This window comes from Podarcis erhardii, assembly GCF_964252035.2.
Source record: "Podarcis erhardii genome assembly, chromosome: 10".
NCBI lineage: Eukaryota > Metazoa > Chordata > Lepidosauria > Squamata > Lacertidae > Podarcis > Podarcis erhardii.
In genome coordinates, this window is record NC_138500.1 from 12,017,431 (window position 1) to 12,041,636 (window position 24,206).

General features: G+C 45.0%; 1 protein-coding gene across 4 annotated transcripts in view; it reads right to left on the reverse strand.

Moving 5' to 3' along the window:
* USP6NL (USP6 N-terminal like) overlaps positions 1-7,193 on the reverse strand; it is a 144,704-nt gene extending 137,511 nt beyond the window's left edge. The window contains exon 1 of one of the 4 annotated variants that reach the window (XM_081879735.1): positions 7,087-7,193. The gene's annotated coding sequence lies outside the window, so the exon portion shown is untranslated. The other 3 variants (XM_081879732.1, XM_081879734.1, XM_081879733.1) reach the window with 3 other exon arrangements.
* Positions 7,194-24,206: the final 17,013 nt, after the last annotated feature.

A 24,206-nucleotide genomic window follows, 5' to 3' on the forward strand; every position in this document is an offset into this window, starting at 1 on the left:
GAACTATTTACTATGGCTAATTACAATTATTACATAATTGGCTCACAGAAGAACACTGTTACTTAGGTGCTTCCTAAGGGATGCTTCTCACAATAGCATACGAAGTTCAGCATGCACCCGCAGCTAACATGTAACATGCAAGTTACACACTGCACATCATTTTTTTACCTCATGCAATACCTGGGCCAGCCCTACCATTAGGAAGACTGAGGTGTCTGCATCAAGCAGCTGGTTTTGGGTGCCATGAAAAGGAAGGAATTGTTAGTAACTGAATTTAGTATTTTCTGACTCAGGGGCCAAAACAAGTGGGCCAACCTTGGGTACTGTGAACATGGACTTGAGGAGGGAAGCACCATTTGCTGTTCTACCTCAGGCAGCAAAATGTTTTGGCTCTGTGCATAACCTGCAAATGTGCACTGGGCAAACATGTTCAATTGTGGTTCCTGGGAACAGGTTTCCATGGTACACTCATAACTATCCCACATGCTATGGCAGCGGTTTTCAAACTGGGCTCTAGGGAAATCTATCAGGGGTTCCTCAGTAAAAAGATCAGTGATAACAGACAAGCTAGTCCAACCCTTTGCCAATGCAGGCCTCTGCTTAAAAACCTCTAACGATTAAAGGAATCCCACTTTCTAAGACCCTCTGTCCCTCTGCCAAACAGCTTTTACCACCAGCAAGGTCTACCTAATTTTCAGTCTAACTCCTTTCACTTGTCATTTGAACCCGATGATTTATACCCAGCCCTCTGGAGCAACAGGAAACACATTTGCTCTATTACCTATATGCAATAGCCCTTCAGATATTTAAAGCTAGTTTATCATATCACTTCTTAATTATCCCTTTTCCAGACTGCCATATCCAAGCGTTAAGTGCATCCTAGAAAATGTCCAGTCCATGCATAGCATCAGTGATGAACAACATGTCTGGTGAGTGCCCAGCATAAAGTGAGTGTGCTTAGGAGAAAGAAGGTACATTTATGCATATGTGGTGGGAATGTAAGAAAGTAAAGGGGTTCTGGGAGATGATATATAATGAATTAAAGAAAATGCTGAAATATAGCTTTGTTAAGAAACCAGAAACCTTTTTGCTGGGAATAACAAGAATGGATATAAATAAGAGGGACTGTAAACTTTTTCAGTACGCAATAACAGCAGCGAGAATATTGATGGCTCAAAAATGGAAACAAGAAGAAGTACCGACTTTGGAAGAATGGAGAACAAAATTAACAGACTATGCAGAACTGGACAAACTAACTGGAAAAATTAGATTTCAAAGGGACCACAAGTTTTTTGAGGACTGGGGAAAATTTACAGAATATTTGAAAACTGTATGTGAGGAATACACAACGCTAGTGTGTTTTAAAGAAGCTTTGTGAAAATATAAGGAATATTGCAAGAATGTAAATGAGGACAGAAATATTGTATTTAAAGGCAATACTAAAATTAAGGAATGTGAAGATAGAAATTGAACTACGAATGATTGTCAGAGAAGTTGAGGGAGGTCCAATAAGTTAAAATATGTGATGTGGAAATTTGTATGATTGGAGTTTTTATGGAAAAATTTAATAAAAAATTTATAAAAAAATAATAATAAAGTGAGTGTGCTTAGAACAACCACAGAACCCCCAGCAAAATCCTGTGTTTCTGTGGCAGACATTCAGAGCTTTCCTGAAAGACAAAGAGGAGGTTGGAGGGGGAAAGTCATTGTATGAGGAAGTAGAATCTATGCCTCTTACTTGTAACCAGTGTAATGTGTGAATCAGAGCTAGAACCAGGGGTCTTCTAAGGGCCATGTTACATGTCCAGATATTGCACACAGGTGAGGTGAATTTCTTTTTTAACTGTCAGCAATCAAGCAACTAACAGTGTACCTTAGAATGCACACTGATTATTAGGAGTGGGAGGAGGCGTATCTGCTCTGGACCTTGTCTCCACATGAGATTAAATCTGTAAATTCCAAGCAAAGTCAGGCAGCACCTACGAAAATTCTACTCCACATATTCTGTTCCACCAGCCTTTGAACTTGTCACTCTGTAGCATTCGTTACAAAAGTTTTACCAACATTTTACTTCCAGGATCTCATTGTGTTTTGCAAATACAGACACTAGGTGTTTACAGCCAACTTTTATTATTGGGTGCACATTTCATATCTGCCGTTTTACTGCTACTGCTGCATTATGGTGCTTTTAAGTCGTTAGTGGCCTTGAACGCTGTCAATTCTGTCGAAAGGCATCAGAAAACACCTTCAAAACAAAGAGCAAAGTGTACATTTCTTTTCCAAGAGGCTTCAGTGGCACCCACTTCTTTTTATGATGAGGGGATTTTCAGTGAAAAACAAAGGACTTTAAGACAAAGTTATTGTGAACAGCCAATGCCCTGCCACCATGGACTTAAAATATAGTTGATTTACATGAGAACAGTAATTTAGCCACATTACTGAGCTGCAGAAATCATGGTACAAATGGCAGATATGACTGGTATGTTTATCTATAGCTCAAGTGACTAACCCATGATGCAGCTATACAGCAGCACCTACCAAGGCCATTTTATACATTCAGCAAAATCAAGTAGTGGAGTTTTGTCAGAATCCTAAAAAGTGAGGCTTGCAGGTGGGTTAATCCATGCAAGAATATTTTCCCATCTATAAATCTACTTGGATTTTCTAAACAAGCAAGTTGAGGAAATGCTCAGCCAGGACTAGCACCTGGCATCCTCAGGCAGGTGTCAGAGCCTACCACTGAGGCCGGTCCTTGTCCCCACCCCACACAGCAATCACCTGGGTCTGTGAACTGCCTGACTTTTAATCATCAGGATGCCCACAACACTGCTCCAGGTATCTATGAGAAATTAAAATGGTGGGAAGTTCACTGCCTCCTCCAGATCACTGCACAGTTGCTACTTGGCACATGTACATAAGCCAGCCAAGGAAGCCCACCAGAGTCCACTTTGGCAGGGGAGCTGGTTCTTGGTTCAACTTTGCCTTCTCTTTGACATGTCACATTTCTACCTGTGATGAAATCCTTCAACTTAACCCCTCCACCCCAAAAATCTTCCAAGGTACAATCAAGCATATAACCGTCAGCCTGCAACAGTAGCATTCAATAAAGGTTTCACTACAGATTTCTGGATGTATAAAATGGCTCTCATACTTGACTTGCAGCACACTCCCCTCTTGGCTGCTACTGTCTATCACTGACCTACAACAAGTGCTTTGACAGAGAGGTGTGTGTTATCCAAGAACTAAGCTGCTCTTTCACATACTCCAGTCAAGGTCTGGAAGGATTTGTTAGAGACACCACACAAGACCAGATCTCTGCATCAGCATTTATAGTACCATGTCTCTCCTGCACTGTAATTTTGACACAGACATAAGTGTTGTGAGAGTTTTTAGATAATCATACGATGCTAAAAATGTGCTCCTTTGCAAGCTTTGGCTACTATAGTTATTAGAAATTCCATGCTAATTACAACTCCACCTAGTATGAGGACAGGTGCTATTTTAGCATGGGTGAAGCCACTTAGCAAGAAATAACTCCAAGGCCAGCCACTGAGCCTCTCATGTGCAGTCACCAAGATGCACGTTTTACCATTTCCTCAGTTACAAAGTGTTTTTTAGTGTTTTAACTTTTTTTAGCTGGGTTAATTGACATCCTATGCCCTCTTGAAATGTGCAGGGGGGAGTTATTGGGTTGTTGCTTTTATTTTGATAATGTATTTTGTGGTTTTATGTTTCAGATTTTATCCTGTGAACCGCCCTGATACCTGCAGTTATAGGGCAGTAAACAGTGGTACCTTGGGTTAAGAACTTAATTCGTTTTGGAGGTCCGTTCTTAACCTGAAACTGTTCTTAACCTGAAGCACCACTTTAGCTAATTGGGCCTCCCGCTGCCACCACACCGCTGCCACATGACTTCTGTTCTCATCCTGAAGCAAAGTTCTTAACCCGAGGTACTATTTCTGGGTTGGCGGAGTCTGTAACCTGAAGTGTCTGTAACCTGAGCTACCACTGTATAAATGTTCATAGCATCTTTTCAAAGTCTTGATCTACCACTGCAAGAATGACTGTACCAAAAACCCCACTAAATTCGGCCAAAATAACGCTTCATTCTGCAATCTGTGGAAACATTTTTACACTTCTCTGTATAAATTACTACTAGTTATACAGAGAGGGCCAGATCTATGCAGGACACTGAAACCCAGCCTGCTAATTCAGCCACTTCTCAGAGTTCACCAGGAGTTGCCCACACATTTTTAAGCACTATCTTCAGGATAAAAGATAGCAATCTGCTTTTATACATATTTTTATTGTGAAAGCAGATTCTTTCAAGCTGATCATATGCATGTTTACTTGGAGACAAGCCCCTAAGACTCAAATAAAGGTTACTTCCATGCACATAGAGGTCTGTGGCCTTTAAAAAGAACATGGCTTCTGCAGTCAGTAACACAAGCTGCGGGAAGTTTGCGCTTCAATAAATTGCAGCACAAGCAGAGTTCAGGGTATGATAATCCATGCTTGGCCAAACATAATATAACAAGAAGAAAAATGCCGACAATGCCTTTTCCTGAGCAACTACTCCATTTTGGCGCAAATCCAACTTGCATTATATCTGGCTGGTTTCTTTTAGATACAAACACAAACATGTTATTGTCACAGTTTCAGTCTCAAAATACTTCCTCGGGACATGAGTGTACAAACCCTAATTCTCCTAATCAACAGACCAACGAGCTGTCAATTTGGAGATAATTCTATAAAACAGAGAAGCTTGCTGTTGCCCTCAGTTCAAATTTCAGGCAGTGAGTTAATTTAACAGTCTTCAGCAAAAGAGTACAAAGCACAAGAGAATAAGGCAGGCAGCTATCCTGCAACTTAACAGTTTAAATTTTACACCATTACCATCCAAGAAGTGCTCCAAGTTGCAACAAAAGCAAATCACTTCGTAAGATTTAACAACCTTTCCTGCAGTACTGACAAGTGAGGCAAGGAATAGTAGAAGCACAGATCAAATATTCACCAGGACACACCCTCATCCTCATTCACAGTTTCAGTGAATTTACACATCAAAGAATCACTTGACAAACAGCTTTCCAGTAGTTGTCAAAAGGTCACAGGTATTGTCCAACAAGGAGAAAAATGAAGTGCATCAGGTTAGGGCAGCTATCATTTAAATAACAATTCAAAGTAACTATACAAAGGCTGCAATATTATACAGTCTTGCAGCCAGATCCTACACATGTTTACTGAAAAGCAGCTCCCACTGTGCTCTCAGTTTCAGTACAATATGCAGAAGATTTCAGCCTTACTTGGCAGAAAGCTCTGACCAAACTCAGTAAGTTCTCAATAAAACAGGACCAGGCTGAAAGAGTTCTTTGTTAAACTATACACTACACAATGCACTTCAATTCCACCGCCACACAATATAAAATCGACAGTCCAGTTGCTCTAATAAACAAGTATCAGAGACTGCTCCAAACTTTTCAACAAAGGAAGCAATCCTGAGGGGATCGGTAATAGAATACAGCAGCTCTCTTCAATTACTGTCTGGACCAGCCATTCAGCCAAACAGCAAATGTCAGTGGTTTTGGCTCAGTTCCCAAAGGACCAGATCAAGAAAGGAACTTTACAATTCAACAGCCATAACTTCCGTAAGTGACCATTCAAGGTGGAGGGAGCAAAGCTGCTTTTGGAGGACTTTTGTATTAGAGTACGAATGTGCTGGAGCAGGTGGACCTGAAGGCTGTTAGGTTGATAACTTTCTAACATCAACCCACTCAAAGAAGAGAGAGATAACAACAGAATTCGTTCAGTCTTTTGTGCCCAATACAAGACTCTTTCCACTACCCAAACCCCGTATCAATACATGGCACAGAGGTCCAAGACTTTTACAACAGAGGCACAAATTATGGGAAACTTCTTTCCTTCCCAAAAGTTTTATATCACCAAAAGGGGCAAACATTTCAACTTTCTGCTTTTAATTGCGGTATTGCTTGTTGTTAGAGATGGCAAAAAGTCTTACTGAACTGTGGGCATTAAAAAACGGATACACACATACGGAGTAAATCAAATTAAGAGTCCCTATATGTAATCCACCATAAGCTTCAGCTCCCCACATCAAAGGCTCACAGACTCCCGGGGACCATTCAGATCCTCTCCACTTTTCAGAACTTCCGCAGCAATCCTTTTGCAGTCTACAATCCAAGGCATGCTTACTTAGAAGTTAAAACACACACTCTGGAAATAGCAATACTTACTTCTGAGCAAATAATGCACAGGATCCAGGGGCAAAAATCCTTTTTTTCCTCTCCTGCTCCCACACCACCTCCAAACCACCTTCGCTGTGCTGTGTCTGCAGTTATTTCCCCCTCCCCTAAACACACACACCCCTTACCTCCCCACACCCTCTAGCTCCCCCCACAGGGAAAACTCCTCCTTCCCGCCCCCCCCCAACCAGCATCCTCCTCCAAGGGAGTCGAAACTGGGGTGTCTGGTGACTTCCTACTACGCCACCCCACTTCCCATACAAAGGAAAAGCCTTGGCATTTCGCTTTCCCCCCCCATGACTCCCCCCCCCCACATCCCAGAGTCGACCCACCATGAATGGAAGTTGGGGGGGGGAGAGCCTCCCCTTTGTCCCCTCGAGCTGCAAAGGGCCCCAGAGGAGCAGGGGAAAAGTCCAGGAAGAGACGCCCCCCCCACACACACCACACTAATCCAACACGCCCTCAGCTCCACGGGAAAACCCACCACACGCGCAGAGGTGGCCAAGCTGCCGGCCCGCCCACCCCTCTGGGGGAGAATGGAACAGCCCACCTTTCCCTCAGGGAAGGCCTCGAGGCCTGGCTCTCCTCTCGCCCTCAGCATGGAGGGGCCCCGCCACAGCCGAGGGGGGCCACGAAGGGCCGGGCGCCCCCTCCCCACAAGCCCAGCCTCCGCTCCCTCCTCCCTTCAATTTACCTCAGCGCTCCTTCCGGGGCCTCGTGCCGCCGCCTCCGTTGCCGCCTCCTCCCCCGCCCCCCCCCAACCGCCAACAGCTGAGTGCCCGGGACGTTGGCCTCCAACCAGGAAGTGGCCCGGTGTGACACCTACTCTTCGCTGCCATGGCAACGCTCCCCCCGCCCGCCGCGTTCCGGACAGGAGGCTGCGGCGGCGACGGCTCCTCCTCTGCCGAGCCCCGCGCGCCGCCCCGAGGCAAACGCATAGGGCGATCCCAGCCCCGGCGCCATCTTGACACCGGAACGAGGCTCGGCTACAGAGGCCCCGCCCTTTTCCTCTCCTGGGACGTTGGACGTCGTGACGTCACGGGCAAAAAAAAAAGGGCCGCTCGCATAGGGCTTTTTCAATGGCGCCGCCATCTTGGGACGAAAGCGAGGCTAGGCTCCTCCCACCTCGGGGTGGGAGGGGTCGAATGGAGCGAGGATTCTATTTCAGGCTCAAGAAGCAAAGCGGGTTTTTATCCCACCGCTGCTTAGGCAGCAGGTATCTCTGTCGAGCTTAGGACAGCAGTTTCCCACCCGCTCCAAAACTCCCCCCCCCAAATCGTTTAATACATCGTTTAATGTATTTTTAATCTTTGTTGGAAGCCGCCCAACAAAAAATAAATTATTATTATTATTATTATTGCCTTGCGTGAAGGCTGTGCAGTTTTAAATGCTGCCAACTTCTTGCAAACCACTATTCACCAGTTTCCAGGCAGGTTCAGTCTGATACGGACAGGGGACCTTCCCATCCACGGTTGCACTGTTTGTTTGTTTGTTTGCGCTTGAATGTTTGGAAACAACAACCACCTCAAAGCTGTTTGCAAAGAAGTTAAAAACAATAAAATCAATGTTAAAATTGTGGTGATAGTTAAAAACATAAAACAAGTTAAAATACTAAAACGGGTAAGAAGGCATACCAGCATTTCTAAGCATCTGTGTATGCTTTGCTAGACAAAAATGTTTTTAGCAGACACTGAAAAGAACACAGCGAAGGAGCCCGCTTGATATCAATAGGCAGGGAATTCCGAAGTATAGGTGTTGCCGCACTAAACACCAATCCGTGCTATGGGTGCCACACTAGTGCATCAAATGAAGAAAACCTAAGCTACAAATTGTCAGAATAAGAGATCATCGCAGCTGCAGACAGTCAGCTTGTTTACATCCCATGATGGGGCTGACTGTGGGAAACAAGGTTCCAGTCAGTTGACAGGGCAGTTCACCGGAATTTGCTCAGAGTGTAATTTGAGACCTTCCTCTTGCATATGTACAGGAAGTCCCTTCTCCTTGTTTGCCGGAGTTTGAAGTATACGGACATGTTTTCTGTAGTGCTGCAAAGTCAGAAATAAACGATGTAAATAGACGTTTCTGACTATCTCCTTTCCCTGCCAGGGAAGCAGGAGAGAGGGGGTGTGCATCTCCCACGCTGGGAGGTGTCGCCTATTGAGACCTAGCCTGGATCCTGCGGGGATTGCAGCCAGGGAGGTCACCGTAGACCAAGCCAGGAGCCTGGGAGAGTTGTCAGCCTCTCCCGAGGGGGCTTGTTTTACAATGTATAAACAAAACATATATGTCTTTAGTATAAACTAAACATCTACGTAGGGACGCGGGTGGCGCTGTGGGTTAAACCAAGAGCCTCGGACTTGTTGATCAGAAGGTCAGCGGTTCGAATCCCCACGACGGGGTGAGCTCCTGTTGCTCAGTCCCTGCTCCTGCCAACCTAGCAGTTTGAAAGCACATCGAAGTGCAAGTAGATAAATAGGTACCACTCTGGCGGGAATATAAACGGCATTTCCATGCGCTGCTCTGGTTCGCCAGAAGTGGCTTAGTCATGCTGGCCACATGACCCAGAAGCTGGACACTGGCTCCCTCGGCGAATAAAGCGAGATGAGCGCTGCAACCCCAGAGTCGTCCACAACTGGACCTAATGGTCAGGGCTCCCTTTACCTTTACAAACATCTATGTGTGTGAAATATGATGGCTCACTAAATAGAGATCAATGTGGGGAGTGAGCCAGCAGTAAATCACACCGTGCAAGCTGGAGTTAACTCTTTATTAGCAAAAACACGATCTGCACAGGATTGTCAGGCCTAATGAGCACAGCAACTGGTCTGAAGGTCTGCACCTCCACACAGCTGCCTAAGTCCCCGCCTCCCCAGGGCTTTCCCAAAGCAATTGGAGACTGTGCCTGCATGCAGCCAATTTCTGTGCTCTGCCCTTTTCATGCCTCTCCTAGTTCTGGGGAAAGTAGAGAGGAGAGCTTGTTTCAGCAGGAGGAGGGGATAAATCTCATTGTTCTTTTCAGGCATTCTCTGTTGCATACCACAACAATGTCTGGTGGTAGATAAGGGACCTGGAGACACCTGTTAACTCTCGAAAGCAGGCTTAAAACAAGCATCCAGGCCTCCTCTAAACTCCTGTGGTGCCCTTCTGTCTCCTCGTCCAAACTGGTTTCTTTCTCAGAAAAGCAGGTTTCTGATCTTAATGAAGGTAACAGCATGGGTTACACGCCTACCTACCCTCTTACTGCAGCACCCAGCAGGAATAATCACTGCTGAGCACGGCGTGCCTTTCTTCCGAGAAGATACAAGAGATCCAGTTTAAAATGTAGGTTTTTAGGGCTGCCATTCAATCCCGTACCCACTTATCTGGGAACAATCCCCGGTGGGATTTACTCTAGCATACTATTATTAGACTTCTTAATTGCCTTCCAAACCACCGTCTCAAGGCAATTTATGTCTAAGATATTGAAAAACAGATAAAAAACTGTTAAATGAGTAGATATGTATAGGGATGCACTGTAAAGTTACAACCCTGAATGCAATTTGTTTCAAGCTGAGGTTTGTAATCTTTTTTGTTTGGTTTTTATAGCATGCTGGTGTGCGTACTTGGGGAGGAAAAGGAAAAGGAAAAGGGACCGCTGACCATTAGGTCCAGTTGCAGACGACTCTGGGGTTGCGGTGCTCATTTCGCTTTATTGGCCATGGGACCCGGCGTACAGCTTCCGGGTCATGTGGCCAGAGCAGCGCACGGAAAGGCCGTTTACCTTCCCGCCGGAGTGGTACCTATTTATCTACTTGCACTTTGACGTGCTTTCGAACTGCTAGGTGGGCAGGAGCAGGGACCGAACAACGGGAGCTCACCCCGTCACGGGGATTGGAACCGCTGACCTTCTGATCAGCAGGTCCTAGGTTTAACCCACAGTGCCACCCGCGTCCCTTCGTACTTGGGGAAGGGGATGTCAAAAAAGTGCGTGCAAGGCCCTTGCATGCAGCAACCCTCATGCATGCAAACATATTGAAAGCCCCATTGAACACAGTGGTTCTAACTTCTGAGTAAACGTTCATAGGATTCTGCTATAAATTACTAGTGCCAGCCCCAGATTCAGGGGAGAGACTTATGCCCTTTCCCTAATCTCTTAAGGGGGCTCACCTTCTCCTCTCTGTAGTGGGAAACATTATTGGCCTGCTGGTGCCATGCAACCCTCAGGCCCATTTTGACAGGTGAGGGGAGCCGCCCACCTGTCAGTCATCTGACATCATGGTGATTCATTGGCCAAATTGACCCTGCAGAGGTTCAGAAGATTCCTCAAAGCTGACCCACAAGGTGGGGGGGGGGGAGCCTACTTTGCTGGTACACTTCCTGGCATAGCTGTCAACTTTCAGATTTGAAAATAAGGGATCAGCAGACTCGAAAATAAGGGTTCAGCAGCCTCACCTGTCCCGGGGACAGTCTACAGGATATCTAACAATCCGGGATAGCAGCGGAAAGCAACGGGAAACGGCACTGGAATAAGGGAATTTCCCGCAAAAAAAGGGAAGGTTGACAGCTATGCTTCCTGCATGCACTGGCAGAAAAGCAGCACCTAGTGGGAATGAGCTTGCCCTTTATCAGCTGGTGAGTGGTGGTCTGTGAGCTTCCTTCAGGTGCTCTGAGAGATGCCTGTGGTTCTTGTGCTGGAAGACGGGGGACAGCACACCCGTCACATAAAATATTCATGTTGATTTTTAATTGTGATTCTTATTGACTTCTTTCATTTCTTATACTGTCCTTTACTGTGCAGGAAATACGCAGGAAATAAGAGAAGCAATAAAAATGCATACAGCATCTAGCACATCCCATTACAATTGCTACAACAGGCAGAAAGCCCATTAAGTTACAGGCATGTCCATTTTGGTGGCCTAATCCGGCTCCAGTGGCAGTTTATTTGGGGGGGGGGGGTAAAATCCTAAAAAAAAAACTCAACAACTTTGGGTTAAAAAAAGGTCAACAACTTTGGTTGGCCCTCACGGCCCTTCACTTCATCAAATCTGGCCCTCTTTGAAAAGAGTTTGGACACCCTTGCATTATGATTAAGAGGTATGCCAAGACCCTTGGCGATCTTCAAGTGGCCCATAGCCTCCTAGTGGTGCAGCAATAAAACTGCTAGCACATTTGCAAAGCTAAGCAGGGTCTGGTGTGATTTCAAATTGGATGGGAGACCACAGGTTGAGATTCCTGGGTCGCAGGGAATTGGACTAGATGACCATTGGGATCCCTTCTAACTCTACAATTCTTTGATTCATAGGCGGAAAAGGCTGGGAACCGCTGCTCTATGTAGGATATACTGTGTTTATACAAAGTGATACCATTGGACCATTTCAGGACTAGCCAATCTGGCAATTTCCAGCTGTTTTAGGCTACAGCTGCCATCATCTCTGACTATTGGCCGAGCTGGCCTGGACTGATAGGAGCGGGACACCAAGTTGCCTATCCCTCATCCATTTAATTTAGTACTGTCTGCTAGTCGGCAGCTTTGCAGGATTTCAGGCAGGCCTTTCGCAGCCCAACCAGAGACGCTTCCACGTGGCAGCTTATCGCCTTGCAAGTTTTTCACAGTGTCCACATGATGTCCTCATCAAAATGCCACTCAATGTTCTCCCCGCCCCCACCAGACACCTGCTTTAATCTGGATTTACTGTATCTGCCGGGGTTTTTCCTACTTAATCGGATTTTCCGCGGAAACATAAATCCAGATTAAATGGGAAAGTAATACCAGGCAGCAGTGTCTGGTGAGGATGAAGTTGTGTGGACACAGCACAGAGCTTGCATGCATGAGCAGTGCAGGGTCCACCAAAAACTTCTGTGTGGAAGCACCTATGAAGATCCCAGAAATTGGACCCAGGAGCTCATGCGGAGGCAGCATGGCGGCTGCAGCAGCAGAAAAGAGCTCCTGAAGCCAGCCAGAGTGAAAGGCTCTGTCTGGCCGATTCCCGGGCTCCCAGGACTGCTGCTGCCAACACTGCCAACGGAGAGGAATCGGGGGTGCCCGGGGCGTCTTTCAAGGGAGCCAAAACACCCCCCCACGACCTTGATTGAGCCGGAAAGGCACCCGACCCCCCCCCCAACAGCCGAGAGGAGCTCCAAATCCAGGAAGACAGTGGAGCTAACGCAGAGAGGGAAAAAAAGAAAAGGGGGAAGGAAGAAGGGAAAAAAAGAAAGAAAGAAGAAGGAGCCCTAACTTTACCGCTGCTGCCCCCATCGCCCCCATCTCTGCCGACAAAGAAGAGGGGAGGTAGGTGAACACGGGAAGGCAAAGGACGCTGCGAAAAAACACGTGGCTGAGCCGACCAGAGCCTACCCCTCCATGCAAAGCCGCATGACAAAGGAGATCGCAAAAAGGAAGAAACTACCCCCTTCTTTTCTCCTTTTTTCTAAAAAAACCAACAACAACCAACAAACAAAATCTTTTTTTTAACCCCTTCCTACCCCTCTCCCCCTTTTTTTTTTTTTAAAAAAAAGAAATTCTTTTTTATTCCCCCCCCCCCCCATATACCTACTTTTATCATTTTTCTTTTTAAAAGAGGGGCCACTGCTACTGCAGCCACCCTTTATTTGAATCTTTATTTTTATTTCTATCTTTCCTACACACTATTTAAAGACACACTTTTCCACACACACACACCCTCAATTTAAACCTCATTTTATTTTCACCTCAAACTCCCCTCTTAAGAATTAAAATGGCAGTACCCAGAAAACAGCCCTGAACCATCACAGGCCATTTCCTGGGACTGCCACCTCGCCCCAGACTTTCCACTCTCTTTTACCTATCCTCTTTTATCTATACTTTACTCATTTTTATTTTCATTTTTAAATAAAAAGCTCTATCTATCTATCTATCTAAAGACACCCCCCCTTTTTTTTTACCTTTAATTCTCATTTTTATCTTTTACCGGTACATTTTTAATTACTTTTTTACAAATAAAAAAAATAACAATAATTAGGGGGAAATATTATTATTTATTTTTATTTTATTTTTATTATATATTTTTTTTTTAAAAAAAAAACCCACACATTTCCCCCCCCTCTCTTTTTAAAGCCCGTTCTTTTCTATTTGTTGGCTTGTTCTTGAGGGGGGAATCTTTCGCCCCCAGCTACGACCACCACTCTCTTTTAAAACAAAAATTTCCTCTATATCACTGCTATTGTTATTGATACTCTCCCCCTCAACTCCCCCCTTTTATTTTTCTCTCCCTTTTTGCTCTCCCCTCTCTCTCTTCACCCCTCCTCATTTTTTCCCTTTATCCCACCTTTCATTTTCCATCCCCAATTTTTTCTTTCTATCCCTTTTATTTTTTAAAATCAACCGCCCCTTTTTAGCCTGTCCATCAGTTTGTTTTTGAGAGGGGAGCCCTTTCCCCCCACCCCCTCTTTTAAAATAAGACTTTCCCCCATACCATTGCAGCAGCTCACCCTCCCTCCCTCCTCCCCTCTCCCCCTCTCTTTTCTTCTCCTTCCCTCCCCCACCCTTCCCCCTCCTCCTCCTCTCATTTTCTCTCCCTCCTCCCTCTCTCCATCCCCCCCTTCCCCTAAAGGAAACACATACACACATTCATATCACCCTATCATAATTTGCCCCCTCATACTATAGCTAAAACTACTGCTACAATCTAATACCTCTGATATTACTGTACTATCTCTCCTCTCCTTCAACTCTTTTTGTCTCTCTCTCTCTCTTCTCTCTTACTCCAATCTCCCCTCTCCCCCCGCCTCCCCCCTTCTTCTCTCTTTCTTCTTCTTCTTCTTCTTCCCTTTTCTCCCTCCACCCTTTACATATAGCCTATTTGTCTGTCTCTGTTTCTAAGCGCACTCCCAACCCCAATTTCCACCTTAACTGGACTCCAGTACCCCTTTTGGGTATATACAACCCCCTCCTAAACACATATTCCCCCTGGCCCCACCCCTCTAATCTCTTGCATCTCTACCTGCTAACCCCCCTCCCTTTATATGAACTGTCTGTCCGTTAGTCTACCCACCTCTGCTTACCTGCCCTCCCCCCCCAGCCTCGGTGGCACCGCTGAGGCAACTACAGAAAACCCAAGAGAAGTTCTTAAAACACAGGCTAGAAGTGACACAAATGACCGCCTAATCCAAACGCTCTGTAAAAGCCACCAGCCAACAAAGCCTGATCAGCTCAACAACCCAACAATACCCAGGAATCACCACTGGCACAACTCCTAACCACCACACGCCCTACCCCAAGTGGACGCCAAGCCAACCTCAAACTAAAACTATCAGGGAGACTGAGATGACACCAACCAGGGAGATGGCAAACAATGCTAAGACGGTAACTCCCCTTCAAGATGATGACCACCCAATAACAAAACGAGATCTGAGGGAAATGGAAGCAAGATTAGAAGAAACACTGAAGGCCACAATGGCTCCCATGCAGGTACTAATCAACAATCTAACCTCCAAAGTGAAAGCTCTAGAGAACAAAAACCAAATGCAAGAAAAAATAATAGAGCAATACCGGGAGGAGAACGCACGTGTGAACAAGAAACTGGATGAACTGGTAAACCAAATGGAAGCAGAACACAGAGAGATGAAAATTAAGCAAGCCGACCTTGAAGATCGCAATAGACGCTGTAACATCCGCTTCCGCAACTTTCCTGAAAAGACAGAGGAGAAAAGCCCAGCAGACCTAATTATACGCTGGCTGAAAAACACAATCCCAAGCCTGAAACTTGAGGCAGATGACTTTAGAGCCCTAAAACCTATGCCAAAACCCAGCGCCCCCCCAAGAGACATCATTGTATGCTTCACACGCTACAAAAAGAAGGAAGAGATATGGCACCACCTCAGAAACTCAAGCAACCTTCGATATGGAGAAACCCCCATTCTGGCCCTACAGGACCTATCTCAGGATACCCTAAACCGGAGGAAAAGCCTGCGCCCATGCACCCAGTGTCTCCAACAAGCAGGGATCAAATACCGATGGGGCTTCCCCTTCCGCCTCATTGTAACAACCAATACAACACAACACATGGCTACCAACATACCTGAGGCCCTGCAACTACTAAAGAACCTTGAACTCGACCTCCCACCGGAATGGCAACCGACAAACCCACCAAGTGACAGCCCCAACCACGAGGAAACAACAGCAAGCAACTGGACGACGGTACAGAGCAAAAAGAAACAACAGAAGCGGCAGAACAACGCAAACCAATACAGGCAAGCACAACGCTCAGAACCGTCCCGCCGGCCATACGACACAAGAAACCAGACCAAGATTAACCAAACCAATTCATCGCAGATGGACAACCCTACAACAACAACAACAACAACCGCAGCTGAATGAAGCAACCAGGAAAAAAAACCCACAAGCCGAAGGACTGGTGATTTCTCCCCCCCTTTCCCCCTCCCCCCCCAAACATAGATTTAGTTAACACCATCAACATCCCCCCCAGCCCCGCACCCCCACAGAAACCCCCACCCCAACACCAGTCCAGACGACCTCAACCACATTCCCCATCACCCACACCTTCAACATCCTCATACTCCATACTAAGGAAAAACAACTCCAACCTTAATAACACAACCCACAATCAGGCTAAAATCTGATACCCAACCAGCAATATGGTGGCACCAGAGCGTACCAGCACCCACATCCCCACCCCAACACACCAACAATGTTGCTTATAACATTGGCAACATTGCTTACGAACCTTATACCTGACAGCAACGTTACAAAGTCACTTCACACTGTCTCGCTGATCACCCCCTATCGCAGACAACAGGGGGGATGGCCTGTCCTTGAACATGGCCTTCCACACCAGCTGAGACCTAGGACCAACCGGCTAAATGCCAGATGGCCCAAAATACCCCAAACAAACACCTATATGACTACATATAGGAAACTCCCTACAACTTACCCCCTACTCTTTAACCCAAATCTCACTTTAATCCCACTAGCCCCCCACCCACCACACCCTAGGTCAGCGCAACCCCACTGGTTCTTTAAACAACACGAAGAGAGAGACACAAGACAACCCGAACGGGTTGGCAGGGAATCGCCCCACATAATAGATAAGCAAGATGGCTAACCTAAAAGCAATTACATTAAATGTGAGGGGGCTGGGAAACCCCATCAAAAGAAAACGCATCACCTCATACATAAACACCATGAAACCACACATCACCTTCCTACAAGAAATACACAACCCACCCAAAGGCAGCAAACTCCTGAGCGACCCCCGCTTCAGTCAACAGTGGGTCGCACAAGGCTCAGGGAAAGCTCGTGGTGTAGCCATAATACTCAGTAGAGACCTGAACTTCACTGCCACAACAGTCCTCAAGGACAAAAAAGGCAGATTCATTTTCGCTAAAGGGACACTAGATGGCAAAATCAAACTGACAACCGGCTCCATATATGCCCCAAACACGAAACAATTAGAATTCTTCCAGAAGACACTAAACAAATTCCTCTCCTTCTCTGAAGGGGAAGCAATCCTAGGAGGGGACCTCAATCTAAATATGAAAGGTTTATCCCTGAAAGATATCCACCCCACAACCCCATGGGCAACCTTCCTCCGAAGCAAACCCCCAACAACTAGAAACTCTTACAAGTTACTAAAAATGCTAAAAAACAGGGGTCTCTACGACATTTGGGGTGAGCAAAACCCGGGAGACATCAGCCACACATTCCAATCAGGACGCCATGATACAGTGTCCAGACTGGACAGCATTCTACTCACACAGGGTCTGATCCCCTCAGTAGAATCAACAAACATAGGTAACATTAAAATCACAGATCACGCCCCAGTAGAAGTCATCGTTAAAATAGGAGAAGGAACACAAACCACCCCATCATGGTCCTTCAGTCCCATCCTAACTACAAACAAACAAATTAGAGAGAGTCTCACAAAAACCCTCCAAAACTACTTCAAGGAAAACGATGTAAACAATATAACAACCCCCCTCCTATGGGATGCAATGAAAGCGGTCACCAGAGGAGCTTGCATAAAAGAGAAAACATTCCTTAAAAAACAAACCTCCTCAAAAATTAGCAAAATAGAACAAGACATCACAGCCCTCTCATCACGCTACAAACAAACAGGATCTAAAAAACTCCTCAAACTTATAGAACAAAAAAGGAGAGAACTAGACTCCCTAGAAATTAACAAAACAATGATCAACATTCTATACTCTAAACAACGTTTCTACGAATATGGAGGGAAAAACTCCAGATTACTAGCAAATAGATGTAGGAAAAAAGCACTCAAAACAAGAATACACTGCATCACCAAAAAAGACGGCAACATAACATTCTCCCCCGAAGAAATAACCTCAGAATTTGCAGAATTCTACTCCAACCTATACACCTCCCATAACCCACCAGAGAAGGAAATCAGAACATTTCTAGCAGGACTGACCATGCCTACCCTAACCGATGAGGAACAGGAATTCATGGACAGCCCTATCACCCCAGAGGAAATAGATGCGGTCCTCAAAAACCTGAAACCACACAAAGCCCCAGGCCCAGATGGCTTCACAGCAGAATTCTATAGGAAATTCAAAGAACCCTTGATGCCCTACATGACCCGCCTATTCAACGACATCATAAAAGGGGGCCCCATCCCCAAAACCTGGACCCACTCCAAAATAGTCTCCATCCCAAAACCACTAAAAGACAGCCTCAAAGTAGAATCATACCGCCCAATCTCATTAATAAACCAAGACTACAAGATATTCACATCAATCTTGGCCAACCGCCTAAAAATCTTCCTACACAAGTTAATAGCCCCAGACCAGACTGGTTTTGTCCCTGGCCGCAATATAACAGACCCCATCAGGAAACTACTGAACCTGATCGAACACAGCAAGGCAACCAAACTCCCATTGACAATTATGTCCCTAGACATCCTCAAAGCCTTTGATTGCTTGGAGTGGAAATACATATTAGCAGTACTAACTAACATGAAATTTGGCCCCAACTTCCTACAAATCCTCAAACAAATATACTCCCAAGCCTCAGCAAAATGCAGAACTAACAATATGGATTCTAATACTATAGCTATCCAAAGAGGCACGAAACAAGGATGCCCACTGTCTCCCTTCTTATTTATCCTGGCTCTGGAACCCTTAGCAATCCGCATCCGAGCAGCCACAGACATCAAGGGAGTGGAAATAAAAGGCAGAACCTATAAATTAGGGCTCTTTGCAGATGACCTAATGGTCACAACACCAGACCCCATAAGCACAGCAACCTCCCTAATCAGAGAACTCAACACATTTGCAATGGTGTCGGGCCTACAGGTAAATTTTACAAAGTCAGAAGCTATGTGCTTCAACACCCCTCCTCACACCCAAAAAGAACTCACGAAGGTCACCAAAATAAAACTTTGCCACACCAAGTTCAGATACCTAGGGGTACAAATAACCAGAAACCTCAATAAATTGTACCTCCACAACTACAAGCCCCTGTGGCGACAAATTAACAAAGACCTAAAGAGATGGAATAACATGAATTTCACTCTCTCAGACAAAATAGCCATGATCAAAATGATCACACTCCCAAAACTAACCTACCTATTCCAAACCCTCCCAATCTGGATCCCCTCAACCCAACTTCGCAGTTGGCAGAGAAAACTACACTCTTTCATCTTCTCACATAAAAAACCAAGAATAAGCCCCAAATACCTGCACCTCCCCACCTCAGAAGGAGGATGGGGAATCCCCAACATAGAAGCATATTACAATGCCAACCAAATACGCCATATAATCCCATATATACTAGAAGATGAGACAAAACAATGGGTACACCTAGAGAGGGACACAATTGAAAACACCTGCACCACAACATACCCACTCCTCCCAAACAAACTAAAGAAAATTCCCACAACACTTAACAGGTACACACAGACCATGCTGAAAGCATGGAAAACACAAATAGGCAAACTATCCCCAACCCCATCCCCACTAATCCCCCTGGCGTACCACCCATTATTCTACCATGCAGCACAAAACCTCCAGACAAAAACCTGGCGAACCAAAGGCTTATATCGCCTAATAGACTTTTATAAAAATAACAAACCCTTGTCAACACAAGAAATACAAGACAAACTAGAAGACACCCAAATGACCTGGTTAACACAACACCAACTACATGCCTTCTTAAACAACCCAACAGTAAAATCAGCAGCAACTAGGCCCCTGACAACCTTCGAAAACCTCCTCCTAACAACAAAGGGAAACGGTAAAGGGACGGTATCCGCAATATACAAAATACTACTCCAAAATCCCGCAAATCCCCTAGACACAATCAAAAAACAATGGGAGAATGACATAGGCTATGAGATTAACCCCACTCAATGGACCAGAATGTGGTCTAAACCCCCCTTTAAATCCATATCAACGAAAAGAAAAGAACTCACACTGAAACTCACCTACAGGTGGTACCTAACACCAAGGAAACTAGCGCTAATACACCCAGGAACCTCACCAAAATGCTGGAGAGGGTGCACCTCCACAGGCACATACCTCCACATGTGGTGGGAGTGTCCCAAAATTCAACTATTCTGGACAACAGCCATACAAGAAATATGTAAAATAACTAAGCAAGTAATAGACATCACCCCAGAATTGGCCCTACTAAACATCTTCCAAGACAACAATGCCCATTTACACCACAAGGAACTCATAACCCACCTGCTCTCAGCAGCCAGAAACATCATAACCAGACACTGGAGAGACCTGTCAGGAGTAAGCATGGACCAATGGTACCAAATAGTATGGGAAACAGCCCTACTAGAAAAATTAACTAATAAACTGAAACTGACACGGGGACAAACAGAAGAAGACGCCTTCACCCCGGTATGGCTCCCCTTTATCACATACACAGCCCAACAGGACAATGACAATAATCCACCAACAGCATACAAATCAATATGGCTAACCTGATCCAAAACACCCACCCACCTCACTCACACACGAAAACAAAGATCACCACAGCCAATCACAAGCAAACAATCACACCCTAAGCCAACCCCAACCTCTCTCACCACCAAAGGAACACAAGTGAACAACACAAGCAACGCTGACACCAAACTACATACATTAAGCATAATAGAAACACCGCCACCCGACCCCACCCCCATCCATCCTCCCTCTCCCCACCCCCCCTTTCTTTTTTCTTTCTGTTTTCTTCTCCCCCTAATGCCTCAACAAATGAAACGGATTTGTAAAAATGTTACATGGAAGAAGAAGGAAAAAACACACAAAAAAAACGAGGCACTGCACTTCTGTAAAACAAGAAAATCCTTAATAAAAAAAAAAAGAAAGAAATTGGACCCAGGACCTTCTGCAAGCAATTCATGTGCTCTACAGCCGAGCTGTGGTCCAAGGTTGTTGTTGGTTGGTTGTTGTTGTTTTTTAAGTGTGCAGTTGGATACAAAATGTGAAGTTCAGGGGGAGAGGGATGTGCAGTTGGGAAGCTGATGGAGTGCCATTGGGAAAACTGGGAAAATTAGACACGTTAGGCAGTATTTGTTTATCAAGCACTTAAGTGACAGGCAGCATGCTCACCGGTTAGAACGAGCTGAGTTTCCATTCTCAAAATAAACAGCCCAAGCCATATTTAAACACCCTCTTATTTGGGGCCAGAACCTCCTTTTCTTCATTTCCAAGCAGGAGACACTTTGATGATAAAATGGGGGAGGGGGGGGAGTGGCAAAAAGAAATTTCTAGATTTGTCTGGCAGGGCAAAAAGCCCAGGATTAAATACAAAATTCTTACTGATGTGAAAGAGAGAGGGGGGTTTGCCCTGCCGGACTTTAAACTATATTATGAGGCGGCAGCTTTTTGCTGGCTGAAGGAATGGCTACTTCTTGAGAACACAGACATTCTTGATCTGGAAGGATATGATAATGCTTTCGGATGGCATGCATATTTGTGGTATGGTAAGGATAAAGTACAAAGGTCGTTCAAAAACCATATTGTCAGAAAAGCGTTGTTTAATGTCTGGGTCAGATATAAAGATTTTTTGGAGAATAAAACCCCAAGGTGGCTTTCTCCAATGGAGGCTAAGGCCTTGAAAAAACTTAACATGGAAACTAACTGGCCAAAATACTGGGAAATTTTGGAGCAAGAGGGAGATAAATTGAAATTGCAGAGTTATGAGAAACTTAAAGATAAGGTGCGTGATTGGTTACATTATTTTCAAGTAAGAGAGGCCTTTAATTTGGACAGGAAAATTGGCTTCCAGGTGGAAAAATCGAAGTTAGAAACAGAATTGTTAGAACCCAGTGTCAAGGTATTGTCGAGAATGTATAACTTGCTGCTGAAATGGAATACTGAGGATGAAACGGTTAAATCCGCTATGATAAAATGGGCACAAGATATTGGTCATAACATCATGTTCGCTGACTGGGAACGGTTGTGGACCACCGGTTTGAAATTTACGGCATGTAGTGCCATAAGAGAGAATATTATGAAAATGATTTACAGGTGGTACATGACCCCAGTCAAGCTAGCAAAAATCTATGATCTGCCTGATAACAAATGTTGGAAATGTAAAGAAACGGAAGGAACTTTCTTTCACCTTTGGCGGGCCTGCCCGAGGATTAAGGCTTTCTGGGAAATGATATATAATGAACTGAAAAAAGTATTTAAATACACTTTTCTAAAGAAACCAGAGGCCTTTCTTCTGGGTATGGTTGGCCAATTGGTGTCAAAGAAGGATAGAACTTTTTTTATGTATGCTACAGCAGCAGCAAGAATACTCATCGCAAAACACTGGAAGACACAAGATCTACCCACCTTGGAAGAGTGGCAGATACAAGTAATAGACTATATGGAACTGGCAGAAATGACCGGCAGAATCCGAGATCAAGGAGAAGAGTTGGTGGAAGAAGATTGGAAGAAGTTTAAAGTTTATCTACAAAATTATTGTAAAATCTATGAGTGCTAAGGGCAGTGTAAATGAAATGATGGGGTTCTAGCAATTAAGATAAGTAAGAGTACAAAGGGAAAGATAAAGGATGAAAATGAATATGAATGAGCTTGCTGGAAAAAAAACTTTTAAAGTGGAATACAAGAAGGGAAGGTGGGAGGAAGTAAGGAAAATAAGGTTTTGAAGACTATGAAAATGAACCAGAGCTTCTTTTTTAATTTTTATTACTAGGTTGAATCTTTTTTATGTTTTCTTTTTTTTCTCTTTATGATTTTTGATGTTGTTTGTATTTTTGATGTCTGTTGTTTGTTGTCTTTTTACCTTTGTAAAACTTAATAAATATCATTTTAAAAAAATAAAAATAAACGCTGAAACACAGCAAACCTCGGGAAGCCTTCGGGGTTTGCGTAAATATTTAATAAATAAATAAATAAATAAAATGGGGGGGGAGCGTCACCTTGAGCTCCTTGGAGAACTTGAGCTCCTTGGGACACGGGTGGCACTGTGGTCTAAACTAATAAGCGTCTTGGGCTTGCCGATCAGAAGGTCAACGGTTTGAATCCCCGCGACGCAGTGAGCTCCCGTTGCTCTGTCCCAGCTCCTGCCAACCAAGCAGTTTGAAAGCACACCAGTGCAAGTAGATAAATAGCAGGAAGGTAAACTGCGTTTCCATGCGCTCTGGCTTCCGTCACAGTGTTCTGTTGCGTCAGAAGCTATTTAGTCATGCTGGCCACATGACACAGAAAGCTGTCCGTGGACAAATGCTGGCTCCCTCAGCCTAAAAGCAAGATGAGCCCCGCAACCCCATAGTCGCCTTTGACTGGACTTAACTACCCAGGGGTCCTTTACCTTTTTACCTTACATTGGAGAAAAGGTGGAATATAAATATAATAATAAACAACAAATTTTCTGCCACACCTTCTGCCCTCCGTATCAACCTTTTCTGCAGCTAGAGGAAAGGTGCTTCATAATACCTCCATTCTTAGTGCATGACCCATTCCATGTGAATTAAAACACCCATCTTCATTTCTTTTCCGGTGGGCTTGGCCCCTCTGTCAAGTTGTCCTCCCGCACACAGCTCCCATCACTTGCCACGAGGCTGACACAGCACACCTTTCCAAGAGTGGGCCTACAGGCAATTTGTTCCAGGCTGCACTTTATTAAACCCAATTTCCAATTTAACACACACTTCCTAATCTTTACTCTCTTAATCAGCTCCTCTTCACTGACTGCCACCCTGGCAGCCTTTGTTCGGAGTTTTCCAAACCTTGCATCAGCCAGCCCAGGATGCCGTTCTCATTAGCGCCTGTCTTCTGAATTGGTTCCGAATGCACCCCGTCAGCTAGCCCTTCCTGAACACCTGATAAAAGAAGCTATTTCTGTCAATACAGGTCCCCTCCATCTCCCCCACTGCCTGCCCCACTTTCCAATTATCCCTTTTCTCCTTACAGGTTCTCCACTTTCTGCGTTGACTCCCCCCTGCCTCCTTCCCCCCTCCTCTGATATCTGGGTTTCAAGTCATCCCTTGTTTCTACATTCTTTTCAGTGGACCCTCCTTGCTAGAGCTAAATTCTGCAGCATGAGTGAAATCCAAATCCAGGCTAAGGCAAAGCTGATTCAGAGGCAAGCACATGGCAAAAAGAGAAAGGTTTGCTTCTGAGCTGGAGCAGGTATAATCAATAAAGGTAATGGCCTTACCCCCGTTGTTCTGCCCAGACACTGAGGTCCAGCTCCGAGGGCCTTCTGGCGGTTCCCTCGCTGCGAGAAACCAAGTTAAAGGGAACCAGGCAGAGGGCCTTCTCAGTAGTGGCGCCCGTCCTGTGGAACGCCCTCCCACCAGATGTCAAAGAGAAAAGCAACTACCAGACTTTTAGAAGACTTCTAAGGCAGCCCTGTTTAGGGAAGCTTTCAATGTTGAATAGATTATTGTATTTTAATATTTTGTTGAAAGCCGCCCAGAGTGGCTGGGGAAACCCAGCCAGATGGGCAGGGTATAAATAATAAATTATTATTATTATTAT